This window comes from Bos grunniens, chromosome 4 (genome assembly GCF_055505025.1).
Source record: "Bos grunniens cultivar Pamir isolate PY7600 chromosome 4, Bosgru_T2T1.0, whole genome shotgun sequence".
NCBI lineage: Eukaryota > Metazoa > Chordata > Mammalia > Artiodactyla > Bovidae > Bos > Bos grunniens.
In genome coordinates this window covers 91,278,690-91,299,026 of record NC_141168.1, presented here as the reverse complement: position 1 = coordinate 91,299,026, position 20,337 = coordinate 91,278,690, and the positions used below count along the sequence as shown (strand labels likewise).

Below are 20,337 nucleotides of genomic sequence, written 5' to 3'. Positions count from 1 at the left end.
CACAACTCCAGCTACATCATTATAAACACTGCTTTTTTTGTTTGATGCTGAAAGTATAGTTTTACATGTAATATAAAATCTTATAAAATTTGACTGCAAAACTATAGACTAAAAAAAAATCCCAAATCTCTTGACTTGGACTATAATGTTATCTCTTTCCTCTTTTCATTTTGATGCATGGGAACTAAAACAAATCAAATGTTCACAAAACCCCAGTGAGCATCACTACTCTCACAGTGTCTTTTGACAAGCAATATATGCATATTACAACCCCAAAGACATGTTTGAAACAGTTCTTCTAGTTAGCTACATTCCTCTCTCTGTATCTCCACCTTGTTTCATGGAAGAAAATGTGTAAATGAGTAATGCAAATGTGTAAATGATGAAAGCATCTGTATAAACAAAGAACATCCTTAATATACATAAGAATTACTTTGAGGACTTATTGAAAAACCAGATGCCTAAAGTTGACCTGCCAAATGAGAGTCCTCAAGGGAAAGGTCCAGAAATTGGCATCTGAAATAAAAATCCCCCAGCTTATTGATATAGGTATTTCATAGAACAATCTTTAGCTAGCTCTGTGATAGACACCAGGTAAGCAATACTAAATGATCTGCCTTTGTATTTTCCAAAGATGACTGTACCCATGCACACCATCTTAAATGCTCTTCCTATAAGATGACATTGGCATCTGTTCATCTGAACATAAAGATAGGTTTTATGTTCCTTCTTGAATCTGGGCAGACTGGCTACAGTGGAAATGATGTTATATGACTCTTGAGACAGCTCATCAATGCAGTACAGCTTCTGCCTAATTCTCCTGGTATGCTTGTCCTTAGAATCCAGTCATCATGCTATGAGAAAGCCAGTCTGCCACATGGAAAGGCCACATGCAGATTTTTCAGCCATAGCTCCCACTAAAGCCCCAAGTGACAGCCAGCCATCGACCATCAGACATGCTAGTGAGCTTTTAGACGATTCTTGTTCTCCACTTTTTGGCCGCCCCAGTAGAGCAAAATCAAGGTCTCTCACCCAGCCGTGGTCAAATTTCAGATTTGTGAATAAAATTAATGTTGTCACTGTTCTAAGCCACTAAGATTTACAGTAGCTTTTTACACCACAATAAACAACCAGAAAAATTCAAAATAATATGCGACTTCTTCAGATGAAAGATAAAGCCCCAGATAAATCTTCACACATTCTGGTTTGCATTTAAGAATTTCAAATTATATCTGGCCAGGTCTACCCCAGTCCCAGGCCTTCTGGCTAGGTCTTGCTTTAGTTTATTGCCTAGACCTGTAGTTCTCAGCCAGAAGTGATTTTGCCTCTCAAGGGACCTTTGGCAATGTTTGGACACAGTTAATTATTGCCACAACTGGGGAGAAAATGCAACTGGCATCTAGTGGGTAAAAGCTAGGGATGCTGGTAAACACTACAATGCACAGCACAGCCCCTATTCCCCCAACAAAGTATTATCGAGATGAAATAGGAGATCGAGAACTTGGGCCCCGATCTGGCCCAGCAGTGAGATACTCCATTCTTCCCTGTGATTTTCTTCATTATACAGGTCTGGATTTTTCAATAAGCAATGGAGAAAAAGGGTGAACAGAGGCACTAGAGTTGGAACATCAGGATTATCTGTAAATATTCTCAACCTACACAAGTGAGACTGTGGTGCTTAAAACTGGCTATAAATTAGAATAGTTTGTCAGGCTTCTTTTTTCTTTTGAAATACCAACTGTATTTAAATATCAGCTCAACCTCCAACTCAAGAGATTCTGATTCAAAGAATGCTGGATGGCAGTAGTTTTTAAAATCCATGTACGTGATTCTAACATGTAGAATATTAGCGTCTTTACCTGGAGATTGTGACTCCTATATATATATACATATATATATTGGTGGAGTCTAAAGAGTGAAATAGGAAAATCCTTACAGGTGATTCTGTCAGCACTCCCCTTTCTCGTTGCCTACTGACAAACTTTGGCCTAAGCGCTCTCAGGCACTTAGCCTGCCATGTTATGGCAAGAGAAGGACCTGTGCCAGACTCTCAGTTTACTCTTTTGCACTTCTTTAGGACCGAGGCACATCCTAACACTCAGTTAATGCTTGTTAGGCCAGTAAGAAGCACCATTTAGTAAATGTTGAACAGCCAGTTCAAGTGTAATAGGATCACTCTGCTATGTACCTTTACTAGATTTTCATTAGAAGGTAGATATCAAAATATCAGTCAATATTTTTAGAATTTTACCACCTTAATATCAAGATCAATCAAATAATCTATACAATTTACATAGTTCAAGATGAGACAGAAGCTGTTGATAGGATGTTATCATGCTGTGGTTCATCTCCTTCTACATGGGATTTGTCTTGCCCCACCCCCACCCCCCCAAAAAAGCAAACACTAGGTTGGTGAATGCATTGTCATCTGCCTTAGATGCTAAGCAATGCAAGTCTGCTCATTAAAAAAAAAGAGTTGGGTGGAGAAGGGAAAAAAGTGAAATAGGCTATTATTATAATAATTACTTTGGCATAACTGTGTTATTTTGTCATGACAATAAGCTTTTCTGAACATGTTATTATTACATTACATTTGTGGTAAAAAGAAAAAAAAATCAAAACTATGTTTTTCTTTTAAAAATGTATTTGTTGAAGGAAAACACTAATTTAATAAATTAAATTTCTCAAAAATTATCAAGTTCTAACTTTACTGTTTTTAATTTTTCCCATTAAACCCAAAGCCAGAAAGAATCTTTAATGTGTTTTTTTACTGAGTAAAATTATTTTTTCACCCTCTTTAAAACATAAATGTATTTGTATTTTAATATATCTTGAAATCTTCTGTCCTAGGTCCTAAAATAGATAAGAGAAAACCAAAACAGAGTAAGGTTTTTGGAATGATTTTTCAAGCTCTGCTATCCTTCTAAAGAAGGTTGTATGGCAATTATGCTTTGAGTTGTTACATCTCTCCCTTCTCTAGAAACATATTGTTAGCTATCTGGGTAAAATGAACCTTTAAGTTCTTCAAACTCCTATTATATTTTAACCTTTCTAATACTCAAAAAAATACTTATAAATAGTTTCTTAAAGGTGCCAGGCCCAATGTCTTACTGACCACTTTATGTAAATAATGAAACCTGTTACAGACGTGTCATATGTGCATCTTTGCTTGTGTGCGTGCTTAATGCTGTCTTCAGTGTCCATGATGGAGGCCATATTATTATTTGGTTTCAGGATCTAAAACCAACTAGGCAGGATCTGGTTTCACAAAAGCAAAGCTGTTTTAACAGGAGAGAAGCTGATATAATTCTAAACCACTTCGTATAGGCTGAGTAAAACACGGAGAGAAGAGGCACAATGGAAAATGGTGAGGACCAGGACACAGAACAGGTTAACAGGTAATCATTATTTGGTAAAAGGAATTGTGAAAAGATTGTAATTTTACTTATGCCAAATTCCATTGGCTATACTGAGTTCCTGCTGCACTGATATTAAATGTTCAGTTGATCCTAAGGAAATAGTTGAAGGTTAGGCACTACTCCTCTGTCCATAAGCCTCTAGTGCAAGGATCATTAGCGCGAGTGAAGTGAAAGTCACTCAGTCATGTCTGACACTTTGCGACCCCATGGACTACACAGTCTGTGGAATTCTCCAGGCCAGAATACTGGAGTGGGTAGCCAGCCATTCCCTTCTCCAGGGGATCTTCCCAACCCAGGGATCAAACCCAGGTCTCCCACATTGCAGGTGGATTCTTCACCAGCTGAGCCACCAGGGAAGTCCAAGAATACTGGAGTGGGTAGCCTATCCCATCTCCAGTGCATCTTCCCAACCCAGGAATTGAACCAGCATCTTCTGCATTGTGGGGGGATTCTTTAACAACTGAGCTACCAGGGAAGCCCTGGGTCAAACTTAACTTGGTGCAAGTATCAAACTTAAATGTCCCCAAGACTCAGGCATGTAACATAGATAAGCAAATCCAGTCTAGGTAAATGAAAAGCAGTAACATGATTATAGTGAAAAATGGTAACTGACTCTCAAAGAAACAACAGGGAATGTTGAAGACGGAAGCAAACTGGGGAGCCTAGGCTCCTTAGGTGGCAGCAAATATGCAATTCTAGCTCACTGCCTTGCAGAAATGTAAGCCTAGTTGTGCCCAATATTCTGATTGTCCAAGAGAAGCTGAAGTAGGGTATTTTGAAATCTTTTCATTTTAAAACATTTCATACACACACACAAAAAGCAATAATTCTTTGAACCACTCTACGAGTGGATAGTATGAGGGCCAAATAAAATGTGTTCATATTTGATGCTGAAACTTGTGTTTCACAGACTAGACGATTCAGGAAATCCAAGCATAAATAAGGGTGTATTTTAGAGGAAAAGACCTCAGCTAACAGAAATACAAAAGTGTAACCATTAGGCAAAGATGTGAAATTCAGACTAAGGAGCAAGTCTCATGTTTCTTTTGCTAATCTTGCCAAGATAGATTAAGGCTATCTTAATAAAGCCAATCTCCTTTCCCTTGGTCATTTGATCTTCTTTAAAGCTAAATGTGTTAGATATTTTCCATTCACCCATCCAGTTCCCTTCTCTACTCTCTGTGTGTCCCAGAAAGCTGGTCAGTGTAGACTGCATTAAAGAGTTACTTCATCTCTGGCTTCCACTGTGTTTGTATGGCCCACTGGCAGGAGTTTGGAGGATAGGAAGAAACTGACATCTGGGCACTTATTTGCCCTGCTTATTCCCTGTTGGTTCACTGATTAGCTCCTTTCTCTTGATCTGGAGGCCGTCTATACACAGATCTTCCATGCCCTTTGTGGATGCATTTCTTGAACCAGTTCCTCCTCCTGACACTTCAAGACAAGGGTCCTAAAGGCTCCCCTCTGTTATAAGGCCCAAGGGACTATACAATCACTTGCTCCCTTCCATAAAACCCATCCTGCAAACTTCAATTACCTAGCTTAACTCTGCTTTCTATTTCCTGCTGGGAGTCTGCCTTAAGATGCCATTTTTAAAGTCACAATCATTTCCCAGGGCTGGGATTTTAACTGGGCAAAGCATCTCATCAAGTCCTTTAATTCTTATTTTTCTGGGTCCTTTGAAAAAAGCAAAGCTGTAACTTCACCTTGGAAATTAGTTAAGGAAGAATCTTATTCTTCAAGAATTTGAATAAATGTTTATGCAAATATGTTTATTATTAAAGTAGTAGAAAAACAATAAACAATTCACTTCCTATCTTAGGAGTATGCCAAGTCCCTTTTGTGTGTCCCACCAGTTTCCCACTATACTTTGCTCTCTGCCTTGAGCTGCTAGTCTTTCTAGAATCCACTACTGCCTGGTTTAGGGATGGGCTTGGCCAGTGATGTGTATTGATCAGAGAAGAGGGAAAGAATGAAGTAGGGGGTAGTTATTCTTCCTGTCCCTCCCTGAAGATGACCTCGGGCTGGCTTTGACTTTTCAACAAAGATGACAGAACTTGTCAAGTGATATCCACACACTAAGTACTTCTGAGGTCCAGCAATACACCCTTTTTTTTGCCCCTTGAAGCCTAAGGATAATGATGTATCTCCCCATGGTTTCTAACTCAAGGATAAAACACTATCACTGGACCCTATCCCCATGTTTGCGAACAGTCCTTGTATTGTCAAATATTCTTCAAATTACCCAGTTTAAGCATACTGTCTATTTCACTGTCAAATCTAGTGGAATCAAGGAATGTATTTAAGTAGACTGAACTACAAACTCACTTAACAATAATATACAACATAGAAAGAGATTTACAACAAAACCTGTAAATCCAGTATGAACAAAACTACATAAAAATAAAGCAAATGAAATTCACCGTGCAAATGTAATATGTTCTTCATATTTTCTGTTATAAAAACACATAACATTTTAAATAAAAATTTTCCTTTAAAGATTACTTCAAAGTGAAAAACATTTTAGATTATGCCTAGAGGAATCCAGAAAGTGGAGAAGGCAATGGAAACCCACTCCAGTACTCTTGCCTGGAAAATCCCATGGATGGAGGAGCCTGGTAGGCTGCAGCCCATTGGGTTGACTTAGCAGCAGCAGCAGCAGCAATCCAGAAAGACGTAGACGTAGCAATAGATATAATTCTTGAGAATAGAGTAGGACAAAAAAGGAGAAAAATTAGGGAAAGAAATGTTCAGCTGAGGGAAAACGCTACAAAAAAAAAAAAAAAAAAACAAGCAAAAGTGCTTGTACAAAAATCAAGATTCTGTTCTGTACAGCATGTAGATGGAAATAGAAGGAGGCAAGGAGCATGCCACTCAAAGTAGTACCTAGAATGTGCTTTCAGAATATTCAGAGTTTCAAACATGAGGCTAAAGGTCTGTCATGGCTTGGAGAGAGGTTGGGAATGGCATAAGATGAGCCATAGATGGGTTTAAGAAAATAATAACAAGTTTATTTATTTATTTACTATCTTTTTCTCTTTGTCCAGAGTTTTATTTAATTTACTTTTTAACTGAAATATAGTTTACTTATAATGTTGTGTTAGTTTCAGGCAGGATGTATAGCAAAGTGATTCAGAGAGAGAGAGAGAGAGATATATATATATACACACACACATACATATTGCTTTTCAGATTCTTTTCCCTTGGAGGTTATTACACAGTATTGAGTATAGTTTCCTGTGTTATACAGTAGGTCCTTTTTGGCTATCTGTTTTATATAGTAGTGTGTATATGTTAATCCCAAACTCCTAGTTTATATCTCCCTTTACTCTCCCCTTTGGTAACCATAAATCTGCTTTCTATAGGTCTATAGGTCTATTTCTGCTTTGTAAATAAGTTCATTTGTATCATTTTTTTTTAGATTCTACATATAATCAATATCATATAATAATCTTTCTTTCTCTGTCTGGCTTACTTCACTTAGTATGATAAATCGCATTATTTCATTCTTTTTGTATGACTGAGTAATATACCACTGTGTACATACACCATATCTTCTTTATCCACTTATCTGTCAGTGGATATTTAGGTGGTTTGTCTTTGCTACCATAAACAGTGCTGCTATGAACATTGGGGTGCCTGTATCTTTTTGAATTATAGCTTGCTCCAGGTATATGCACAGGAGTGGGACTACAGGATCATATGTTAGCTCTATTTTTAGTTTTTTATGGAATTTCCATACTATTCTCTATAGTGGCTGCACCAGTTTACATTCTACCAACAGTGCAGAATGGTTCCTTTTGTCCACACCCTCTCCAGCATTTATTATTTGTAGATTTTTTGATGATTCTGATGGATGGGGGGTGATACCTTATTGTAGTTTTGTTTCTGTTTCTCTTCTCTACTAATTACCGATATTGAGCATCTTTTCATGCACCTTTGGTCATCTGTATGTCTTTGGAGAAATGACTTTTTAGATCTTCTGTGCATTTTTTGATTGGCTTTTTTTTTTTTTTTTTTTTTTTGCTGTTGAGCTGCATGAGCTATTTGTATATTTGGAGAGTAATCTTTTGTGGTTTAAAGATATTTTCTCCTATTCTGCAGGCAGTCTTCTCATTTTATTTATGGTTTCCTCTGCTGTGCAAACGCTTTTAAAAGTTTAATTAGGTCTCATTTATTTACTTTTGTTTTTATTTCCATTACACTAGGAGATGGATCCAAAAAGATACTCTGTGTTTTATATCAGATTGTTCTGCCTATGTTTTCCTCTAGGAGTTTTATAGTATCCAGTCTTACACTCATGTCTTTAATCCATTTTGCATTTATTTTTGTATATGGTGTTAGGGAGTATGCTATTTTCATTATTTTACACATAGCAGTCTAGTTTACCCAGCACAAGTCATTGAAGATACTGTCTTTTCTCCATTGTATATTCTTGCGTCCTTTGTCACAGATTAATTGATCAAAGGTATGTGAGTTTATTTGGCGGCTTTCTGTTCTGTTCCATTGATCAATATGTCTATTTTTGTGTCAGTACCATACTGTTTTGATGACTGTAGTTTTATAGAATAGTATGAAGTCAGGAAGCCTGATTCTTCCAGTTCCATTTTCCACGCAAATGGAAGTCAAGATAGGTGGAGTAGCAATACTTATATCAGACAAAATAGACTTTAAAATAAAGTCTGTTATAAGAGACAAAGAAGGACATGACATCATGATCAAGGGATCAGTCCAAGGGGAAGATATATTTAACAACAATAACATAATTATAAATATATATGCACCCAACATAGGAGCACCTCAATATGTAAGACAAATACTAACACCATAAAATGAGAAATCGACAGTAACACAATCACAGTGGGAAACCTTAATACCCCACTTGTCAGGAAGCATTTAATAGGAGACTTCCTGTGTGCTGTTTTGGATCTGTCAGGAATCCTCTGTTCCTTATTAACTCCTGAATATTCAGGAATTAAGAGGAGAGGCAAGCCTCTCCTGGGGCTGAGGAATTCAGACATTTCCTTCGTTAGTTTTTCAATACGGTAATAAGTAGCCTCTTCCTTCTTATGAACCATACGGTAAAAGTGATTGTTTACAACTTTTTCTCTTTAATATGGATTGCCTATGTTTTGTAAGTCTGGAATTTTAATCTTTATCTTTGCTGAGAATAACTACCTTGTAAGACAGTATATATGCCCACACCATGTTGATTAAAACACCTTTGCTCCATCAGAGCTTTGGTCCCCGTGTCTTGCTTTCATTCTCTCTCTCTCAGGCTAATCCTTTGGAGCGCAGAGACCTGTAGTGCTCATTCTCCTGCCCAGGCTTCTAAGACCCTCTCGAGAAGGCACCAATGCACCTTCACCCCATCGAGAGGGTGCCAGGTGCCTTCATGAGCAACACAAGCCCTGTGTCAAAGGACTTTATGGGTTTTCTGTGTAAACCAAGGAATATCAGCCTCTCTTTCTCTCTCCTTTACTTATTGTCGACTCTGGACCACCAGTTTCTGGTCCATTAAAGGACCTCAACACCCACTTACATCAATGGACAGATCATCCGGACAGAAAATTAATCAGGAAACACAAGTCTTAAATAACACATTATACCAGATAGACGTAACTGATATTTATAGGACATTCCATCCAAAAGCAGCAGAATACACAGTCTTTTCAAATGCACATGAAACATTCTTCAGGATATATCATATGCTGGACCATAAAGCAAGTCTCAGGAAACTTAAGAAAGCTGACATCATTTCAACCATCTTTTCTAACCACAATGTTATGGGTCTAGAAATCAACTACAAGAAAAAAAGCTTTAAAAAAACCCCACAAACATGGGGTGGCTAAGCCTTTTGCTACTGAATGACCAATGGATCAATGAACATAAATCAAAGAGGAAATCTGCTACTGAACGACCAATGGATCAATGAATATAAATCAAAGAGGAAATAAAAAAATACCTAGTGATAAAATGACAATGAAAAGACAATCCCAAACCTATGGGATGCAAGAAAAGCGGTCTAAGATGGAAGTTTATAGCAATAAAACCTTTCCTCAGGAAACAAGGAAAACCCCAAATGAACAATCTAATTTTACACCTAAAGCAACTAGAGAAAGAAGAACAAACAAAACTCAAAGTTAGAATAAGGAAAAAAAATCACAAATATCAAAGCAGAAAGAAACAAAATTGACACCAAAAAATGAAAGAGATCAATGAAATTAAAAGCTAGTTCTCTGAAAAGATAAACAAAATCGAAACCTTTAGCCAGACTCATCAGGGGAAAAAGAGCTCAAATCAATAAAATCAGAAATGAAAAAGAGAAGTTACAACTGATATCACAGAAATACAAAGAACCATAAGCATCTGCACTAAGCAACTGTATGCCAATAAAATGAACAACCTAGAAGTAATGAACAAATTCTTAGAAAGGTACAATCTCCCAAGATTGAACCAGGAAGAAGTAGAAAATACAAACAGAGCCAATTACAAGTACTGAATTTGAACCTGTGATTAAAAAGTTCCCAATAAACAAAAGTCCAGGACCAGACAGCTTCACAGGCAAATCATAGCAAACATTTAGGGAAGAATTATGCCTATCCTTCTGAAACTATGTCAAAAAATTGCAGAGGAAGAAACACTTCTGAACTCATCCTATGAGACCACCATCACCCTGATATCAAAACTAGACACAGATATTAAAAAAAAGAAAATTATAGACTGATATCATTGATGAACATAGGTGCAAAAATCCTCCACTAAATACTAGCAAACTGAACTTAAACAATGCATTAAGTACCATACACCATGGTCAAGTGGGATTTATTCAAGGATGGAAAGATTTTTCAATATCCACAAATCAGTGTGATACACCACATTATCAAGTTGAAGAATGAAAACCAAATGATCATTTCAATATATGCAGAAAAAAGCTTTTGATAAAACTCAACATCCATTTACAATAAAAATTCTCCAGAAAAATTCTCCAGAGCCCAGAGGAAACACACCTCAACATAATAAAGGTCATATATGACAAGCCAAGAGCTAACATCATACTCAGTGATTATAAGCTGAAAGTATTTCCTCTAGTTTCAGGAACAAGACAAGGATGCCCACTCTAGCCACTTTTATTCAACATAGTTTTGGAAGTTCTAGCCACAGTAACCAGATAATAAAAAAAAAAAAAGAAAGAAATGGGATCCAAATTGGAAAAGAAGAAGTAAAACTATCACTGCTGGCAGATGACATGATACTAAACACAGAAGATCCCAAAGATTCTTCCAGAAAACTACTAGAATTCATCAATTAATTCAATAAAGTTTTAGGATACAAAATTAACATACAGAAACTGGTTACATTTCTATATACTAATAACAAAAATCAGAAAGAGAAATTAAGGAAACAGTCCCATTTACCACTGCATCAAAAAGAATAAAATACTGAGGAATAAACCTACCTAAGGATGCAAGAACCCTGTACATAGAAGACTAAAAGACACTGAGGAATGAAACTGAAGATGACACAATCAGATGGAAAGATATGCTATGTTCTTGGATTGGAAGAAACAATATTGTTAAAATAACTATACTATCCAAAACAATCTACAGATTCAACACAATCCCTATCAAATTACCAATGGCATTTTCACAGAACTAGAACAAAAAATCTTAAAATTTGTATGGAAACACAAAGAACCCCAAATAGTCAAAGCAATCTTGAGTTTAGATTTGTATTTTTGAAGGAAAACTCTCATAGCACTGTGGGGATGAGATGGCTGGGAGTTCAAGAGAAAGATGAGAAAAGCCTGAACTAAGACAGCAATAAAGGAATTACACAAGAAGGAAAAGACTGCAGGAACTTCACTAAAGTGGGATTAATAAAATTTGTTAACTAATGGAAGACAGGTGTTATTCAGCATATATTTCTGAGAGAACAGTAATACCTAGGGCGTGCGTAAAACACGTGATACTCTTCTTTGCTGCTTTAGCTTTGAAAAGGGTTCTTTTAGTGAGTGAAAAACAGTTTGCATTTTGTTGTTGTTGTTCTGATTTATATCATATTGAAATGTCCATCTTTATAAAAAACTTTATTTATGAATCTTTCAGTTCAGTCGCTCAGTTGTGTCCGACTCTTTGCAACCCCATGAATCGCAGCACGCCAGGCCTCCCTGTCCATCACCAACTCCCGGAGTTCACTCAGACTCACATCCATCGAGTCAATGATGCCATCCAGCCATCTCATCCTCTGTCGTCCCCTTCTCCTCCTGCCCCCAATCCCTCCCAGCATCACAGTCTTTTCCAATGAGTCAACTCTTTGCATGAGGTGGCCAAAGTACTGGAGTTTCAGCTTTAGCATCATTCCTTCCAAAGAAATCCCAGGCCTGATCTCCTTCAGAATGGACTGGTTGGATCTCCTTGCAGTCCAAGGGACTCTCAAGAGTCTTCAACACCACAGTTCAAAAGCATCAATTCTTCGGCGCTCAGCCTTCTTCACAGTCCAACTCTCACATCCATACATGACCACAGGAAAAACCATAGCCTTGACTAGACGGACCTTAGTTGGCAAAGTAATGTCTCTGCTTTTCAATATGCTATCTAGGTTGGTCATAACTTTTCTTCCAAGGAGTAGGAGGCAAATTTTCCAGATAGAAATTAACGTTTCAGATATTTTATCTCCAGGGGATCTTCCCGACCCAGGGATTGAAACTTGCTTTGTCTCCTGCATTGCAGGCAGATTCTTTACCATCTGAGCCAGATTTTATTCAGTTCAGTTGTTCAGTCATGTCCAACTCTTTGCGATCCCATGGACCATAGAACGCCAGGCCTCCCTGTCCATCACCAACTCTCGGAGTTTACCCAGTCTCATGTCCATTGAGTCGGTGATTTCATCCAACCATCTCATCCTGTCATCCCCTTCTCCTCCTGCCTTCAATCTTTCCCAGCATCAGGGTCTTTTCAAATGAGCCAGCTCTTTGCCAGATTTTATTATACGTTGTCAACTAATTGCAAGAAAATTCGAGCCAATTTACCATTCTAACATTAATGAGTTCCTATTTCAACCTTCTACTGTTAGACTAAGTATTGTCATTTAAACATTCTTTGAGCATTCAATGGGCAAAAATGACATTGTTTTTTCATTAATAATTTTTGGATAACAGATAACCCTGAACCTTCCCCCATGTTTTTAAGCATTTGTATTCCCTATCCTTAAAACATATGCTGATGCTTTTTTGCATATATGTCTATTGTAGACTACATATTTTCTTATCCATTTGTATGAACATATTCTGTGTTAAGTATTTTTACCCTTTTTTGAAATATTTATAAACACCTAAGTTTTAAAGAATCATCATCAAATTTGTTGATTTGTTCTTTTGAAATTGGATACACTATTTCTACATTTAGAGAGAACTTTTGGTACCAATGCCAGAAAAAAAAAAATATATATATATGTATGTATATATTGTCTTAAAAGTTTTACACTAAGCTTTTTAATCCATCATGAATGCATTTTGGTATAAAGTAAGTTTCTAATATAAAATAGGTAAGCAACAGGATATATTCTACAGCACATGGAAATTTAGCCATTATTTTATAATAACTTTTTTTTTTGAAAATCACTCAGTCGGGTCCGACTCTTTGCAACTCCATAGACTATACAGTCCATAGAATTCTCCAGGCCAGAATACTGGAGTGAGTAGCCTTTTTCTTCTTGAGGGTATCTTCCCAACCCAGGGATCAAACCCAGGTCTCCTGCATCATAGGTGGTAGAGTTTAATACATAAAATATTGAATCACTATGGTGTACACCTGAAACTAATATAATACTGTAAATCAACTATACTTCAATAAAAAAAGAAAGAAAAGGTTTAGTTTCAGATGGAAAAATTAAAATTAAAAAATGCAATGTTTACAAATCCATGTTGGTTTTTTTTCTAAATAACTCACAATTGTCCCAAAACTATTTATTTTTTATTCTCTCTGCATTGATATTCCAAGCAGATTTTGTGTTATATTACACTATCATGGATATTAGATCCTATTTCTAAGCTATTCTATTTACCAACTCAGTCATCTTTTTTTTATTTTTGCATATCACTTCCAAATCAGGTTCTAATATCTTCAAGAAAAGGAACTGGGTTTTACTAATGCTTGTATTTTCCATAGGCCCTATCACTTTACATGTAGTAAATGTTCAATAAACATTAACATATTTATTACATAAATGTTTAAATTGAATATCCTGCATGCAATTTGCAAAGAATTTCCTCACCACTGTAAAAGGCTACATTTTTCAAGGTGAAACATGAAGTAATTTTGAAATTGGAGAAGGGGGATGAAAATGAAAGCATTCCAAGTTTTAAAATGCCATGTGAATTTGATTAGAATAATTTAAATTTTGTAGTGACTTCATTCTCCAGAGGCAATGTGATCATGAGAAAATACTTAGAGAGAGAATTTTAGTCGTGGGCTTACTCTGAATTACCAAAGCTCAGAAAAGCTTTAAGCTGTGTAATGATGTGCAAATCAGTCCACATACCATTGTGGCTCAACAGATGAACTATGTCAATGGTGAAATGTTGTCTTTACAATGTCTGCTGATACCTTTATTTGGGAGAACCAGCTGTGAATCCTTAACACTGCTATACATTTAGAGTATTGAGCAATAAAGCAATAAGATTTAAAATATATATTCATTTCTCCTCTTGACTGCATTTGAGTTTAAACGTGCTAAATGTTAAATAAAATCAGTATTAAGTAAGTTGTCCCTGTCATGTACAAATATGTGAAGCTTTCACACAGTTATTATATCAAATTGTACAGGATGACTTCAGGCTGAAAAGACTGCGAAACAATCTGTTTGATTAAGAAGACATTAAACTAGACCATCATAAAGAATGCTAGGATTACAAACTTCTATATAAAGACATGCTCACTACATCTATTAATGTGGGTAAAGAATTGTATAGTTCCAGAAAAGGAAAGTTATGTATTCAGTAAAGCCAAAGATATTTGATGTTATTTTTATGACAATATGCAAGTCTTGAAATAAGTATTTATGTATTTTCAATGTTGTTTACATTGTAAAATTAAAACAACCTAAATTACCATTACAAAAACTCTTGGGATAATATGTGATGGATTCTAACATGTTTCATTCCCCTTTGATTCTCTTTTTAGAGTAGTTTTAGGTTCCCAGCAAAACTGAATGACAAAGTACAGAGGGTTCCTTTTTGCTCCATACCCTCCCATATTTTGCTTCCCCGACTATCGACATTCCATTTCACAGCAGTACAACGGATGAACCTACACTGACATACCAGTATCACCTGAAGTCCAAGGTTTACATTAGACTTCACTCTTGCTGTATTTTACGTGGAATGTACAATGACATACATCCACCACTGTAGCATTATACAAAGAAGTTTCACTGCTCTAAAAATCTCCCATGTTCCATCAATTTACCCTTCCCTCCCCTTTTTTAACCTGGCAACCATCTTTCTCCTGTCTCCATACTTCTGCTTTTTCCAAAGCATATTGTATGGTTGGAATCATAGAGTATGTAGCCTTTTCACATTGCCTTCTTTTACTCAAGAACATGCATTTAAGGTTTCCTCATGTCTTTTCATGGGTGGATAACTCAGTTCTTTTTAGTGCTGTATAATATTTCATCATCTGGATATACATTGTGTATTTATCCATTCATCTGAAGGATATTCTGGTTGCTTCTGACTTTTAACAATTAAATAAAGCTGCTATAAATGTCCCATGTGCAAGTTTTTGTGTGGAGATAAGTTTTCAACTCCTTTTGATAAATAGCAAAGAGTACGAGTGATGGATAATGTGAGCAGGGTGTGGTTTAGTTTTGTAAGAAATCACCAAACTGTTCCAAAATGGCTCTGCCATTTTGCATCCCCACCAGTAGTGAATGAAGGTTTCTGTTGCTCTACAGCCTTATAAGCATTTGGTGTTGCCAGTGTCTTAGATTTGGAACATTTTAATAGAAGCGTAATGATACCTGGTTTTAATTTGCAATTTTGATAGCTATTTTAATTTCATCAGTGCATAAATGAATAAATTCAGTCTCAGGAAAATTAAATAATTTGCCCAAGATTCTACAGCTACTAAGTAGCAGATTAAAAATTGTTTTTTAACAGATTTCAAAGCCCTTGTGCTTTTTATTCTGCAGGTTGCCTGTTAGCTAGACAAGAATAAAATTCAAATTCACATATGGAGAATACCACAGAGTAGTTTCCAGACTGATTATTACTTGTTTTAGTTTAGGTTCCTCTAGAAGAGGACCCTGAGATAAGGAAATATCAGGGAACAGTGGAGAAAGGAAGGAGGGAAAGGCAGTGAATGAAGGATGTTTGAATACACTTATCTCTATGGGCAACTGCAGCTTAGTCCTACAGGGAATCTAGGGAAACAGTGCTCAGTATTACTCAAAATACAGTGTGTGACAGTACCAGTGTTTGAACACATCCAGGAAAAATTATATATATAAACTACAAGCAATAACTTAGAAACTTTGATAAAAACTTGACATTTTTATAACATCCATTTTTCTAATAATTCATTTTACTTTTTTTCCAATCCATGATAGATTGAAAATGAAAAACTGGTCCCAAAATCGTTTGAGAAGCACTAATATGAAACACAAGGCCCAATGTGACTCCTTTCAAGAAACAAGGGAGCCGGGGTATTTACATCTCACTTCCCATCAGGTCAGCCCTTGAGACTGTTCAGAAGTGCCCATTTCCCAGCACTTCTGGTTGGGTGGAATGAAGTAATATGCCTGTGGTGGCACATGAATGTCATTAACAATGGGGTCTGCTACAAACTTTATCAATAAAAAATTTCACAAAGCTAATAAATTAATTAAAACATCACATCTCTATAATCATCCTAAAAATGAATTAAAGGCTAAATATGCTTTAATTTGCTACATGCTACATAGAGAAAGATAATAGGAAGCTAGAATTTGACTATGCACAGATAAAATATTTCATTCAAAAGCACCCATGAAAATAAACAACATTGCCAAGCAAAGCACTGGTTAATGGGTAGGGTAGCTAAATTAAAGCCATATCATGAACAAAATCCAACTGTAGTGTAAAGGAGTAGTCCATGGAATTCAGGCTATCTGAGTAATGAGTATTTGTCACTTTACAGGGCTTCCTTCAGCAACCTAAGATAATTTTGTTATCAGCTTGTTGAAATATTTTATTTTCCACTAAGGAAGCCAAAGGCAAGAGTTATTCCTTCCTTCTCTCCACTCTCAGAAAGCCAGAGGACTGGCATGTGAATAAAGACCTCAAAAATTAGATACTCTCAACCAGGATTCTGAACCTCTAGCAAGTGGTCCAAAGATGAAAGGATGAAAACAAAGCATTCTTATTTTTTGGATACTTAACTGCTACTAGTTACACCTTCCCTGGTTTCTGGCCTTATTTAATCCTAGGCTCTCAGCCTTCTGCTGATTCTGTGAGCTCTGAATTTCCTTGCAATAATTTCCTTTTTTTAACTTATGACAGTCTGACTCTCTTACTTGAAACCAAAAGTCATCACTGATATGAGGTGGTGGTGAAGAGTCAGAGCTCTGACTCATGCCGGCTCAGTAATTCTCTTGAAGAAGTGAAATCAGTCTCTTCACCAAGTTGTTTTTTAGTTTCCACATTTCTACAATCGTTTTAGTTCAGCAGTGTTCTTTACGTAAAATTAGTCTGTGAGATGTTCCCTGAATAAAGGATTCTTCCTTTGGAGAATCTATTTGCATGTTGGCCTATTTAGTGATAGTTGCTCAGTTATGTCTGACTCTGCCACCCTAGGGACTGTAGCCTGCCAGGCTCCTTTGTCCATGGAATTCTCCAGGCAAGGATACTGGAGTGGGTAGCCATTCCCTTCTCCAGTGTTTCTTCCTGACCCAGGAATCGAACCTGGGTCTCCTGAATTGCTGACAGATTCTTTACCATCTGAGCCACCAGGGAAGCCTATTTAAGTTCCTGAAAATTTTTCCAACAGGATTTAAATTTAACCCAGCATCTCCTTAAACTCAATAATGGAAGTCTTATTTCCGAAAATATTAACATCTCATACAATTAATATCCATAATATCCAAGGTATTTTCATCCATAAACTACCTTGGAAAGAGACATTTTTCTTTGTCTTTGCATCTGACGCTGAAGTTTATCAATAAGCACACATAAGTCCTTTGAGGAGTCTATGCATTAGTCTATTATGTTAGGGGCTCTTAAAGCACAGTATATAAAGCACTATTTGAGAAGTTAGTAACAATGCATATTGCTGGGCATCACACCACATCTACAAATTCAGTATCTCCTGAAATAGTAAAGAATCACTCTACAGGTGATTATGTTATAGGCAATCTTCAGTTCACAGCATAAGGAACACTACTTTCTGTAACATTTCAGTGAAAAGTACTTCTTGATGGCTTCTATTCTTTATTATTGGAAGAATCTAGAAATCATAGTCACAATAACATATCCCACTAGCTCAATCATTCATCTCTAAAAAGTTGTAGATGAAACAAGTTCACAGACAACTTGTGAACATGAACTTAAAACCTTTGAATAAAACTTCGAATATCTTTGATCTCGACTTCAGAAAGATACAATATTAAAATGTGAATATGGCTTTGGCTGTAACCATGGGGTCAATGGGCTTCCCCAGTGGTTCAGTGGTAAAGAACCCACCTGCAATGCAGGAGCCAGAGGAGACACGAGTTAGATCCCTGGGTTAGGAAGATCCCCTAGAGGAGGGCATGGCAACCCACTCCAGTATTCCTGCCTGGAGAATCCTAAGGACAGAGGAGCCTGGTGGGCTACAGCCCATAAGATTGCAGAGTCAGACACGACTGAAGCAACTTAGCAGAAGCAGCAATATTCAGTTAAAGGCTGAACACACACTAAAAGGAGTAGTCTCTCAGATGTCTCTCTCACCCCTATTAACTGTCTGCAGCATATTCATTTCTCACTATAAACTGAGATATCAAGGTTAAAGGAGTAGGTTAGAAACTTAATTTACCCAATCTTATGACTTATTACTACTAAAGGATTCTGATTATAGGAAGCCCAAAATGAATAGCTAAAATGTTATTTTTAGACTATACGTGAATTTCATTTGCTTTCATTAACATAAATAATGAAATATCAGCTGTCAGAAATTTCAAAGACAGCAGAACATGATAGAAACAAAAATTACTCAGGTCACTATCTTCTTAAGCATTGTTTTCTTTGTTAGAATTCTTCAGATAATATATGAAGAGGACAATACTACATTTATTCACAATAAATACTGTACATTTTTCTTACAGGAAAAAGGTGAGTTGTGGTGACAGTTTTTTGTTGTAAACAAGCAAACTTTGCCCCAAGCGACTAGTTATATTTGGTCTTAGAATATGGGGAGGAAGGAGGGAGGAGGGTTCAGGATGGGGAACACATGTATACCTGTGGCGGATTCGATACATGGCAAAACCAATACAATATTGTAAAGTTAAAAAATAAAATAAAAACCAAAACAAGAAAGAAGTGAACCATAGTGTTTGCTGATTTGCAAGATTTGGGAGAATTCACTTTTGTCTTTATAGCCCCAAATGTACAGATAATTTGTTAGTAAATAGCTTGCAAGGATCACAGTCTTGCAGCTGGAATATTCACTTATTTTGATAACCAGAATTATGACCTCTTCGCAACTGGGGAGTGATGATATATGGAGTTGTGCTTATTCTTCCATGTCTCCATAAAACTGGCATCCTGACATAAATTTGCATGAGCTCCATATAACACAATATGAAACTCTTTCCAAAGGGCTTCAAATTTACAGCCTTACAGATTTATATGTTTGTTTTATTCCCCTTGCTACACAGTTGTGTTGACTTAGTATAGAGCATAGTGACATCTAACAATACAGAGTTTAAAAATTTGTACATACCTTCTCAATTTCACATTCTCATTATTTGCATAAATTTATATCTTATTTAATAAGTAACTTCCATTTACATTTCTAGCACTAAGAGTTAGACTTTAAAATGTTAGGAAACTTTGATGTGATAGTCACTCAACAACGCAGTGTACTTATATTAACACATCCTTACAGAGTTTATGGATTGACCTTTTTGCTTTATTGTAGCACTGAACTGTCTCAAAGGTGGCTGCATTCCTTAGAATTCCAAAGAACTAATCTCTGGAAAATACACATACTGCTTCACCAAAGAGTCACTAATCCGAGCTTGAGTATGTTCCTTTTGTGTTCCAATTTCAAATCTTCATCCCCATTCCAGCTGTTTCTCAGGAACTGTCCTTTAGGACCACCAAAAGCAAAACTATAGTTGTTCAAACTTGAAAGTGAGGAAAGAAAAAATGAAGCTGGGCTGAATATAATTTTATCTACTTAGAGTACATTTCCAATAGTGGAATTATATTTACAAGTATCATTTTTTTTTTCAAGTTTGGGTCATTCATTCAGTCTCTCAAAAGGACTTGCTTTGTAGATCCAGAGCACTTGTAATTAATTTTCGAACTAGGCTCCTGGCTTGCTTAGCTAACTAATACTGTGGGCCCCAGTGTGCAGTCCACACCTGAAAAGGGGGAGTTTTTAACGTCGTGGTTTATTAACCAGGTACTTTCCATTCACTCAGTTAACAATTAGAAAAGAGAAAGAACAAAGAGAGAGAGAGAGAGAGAAACCCTCCTACTTGTTTTTTTACTCCAAATATGGAGATGGAAACTATTAAACAAATAAGAAGGAGGGAAACTCCCGCATATTTCACCTTGACCTGGCTGGAATGCTGATGCTTGTAAGAGGTGGTGCTCTATAAAAAAAGATCGGGCTGCTAGTGGACAAATGAGAGGTCAGACTTTACCACAGGGAACCTCTCCTGCCCCTAGAGGAAA

At 36.5% G+C, this 20,337-nt stretch overlaps 1 pseudogene; it reads right to left on the bottom strand.

The window, feature by feature from the left end:
- The window catches only part of LOC147374522 (large ribosomal subunit protein eL6 pseudogene), a 73,397-nt pseudogene extending 56,364 nt beyond the window's left edge, over nt 1-17,033 (bottom strand).
- Nucleotides 17,034-20,337: the final 3,304 nt, after the last annotated feature.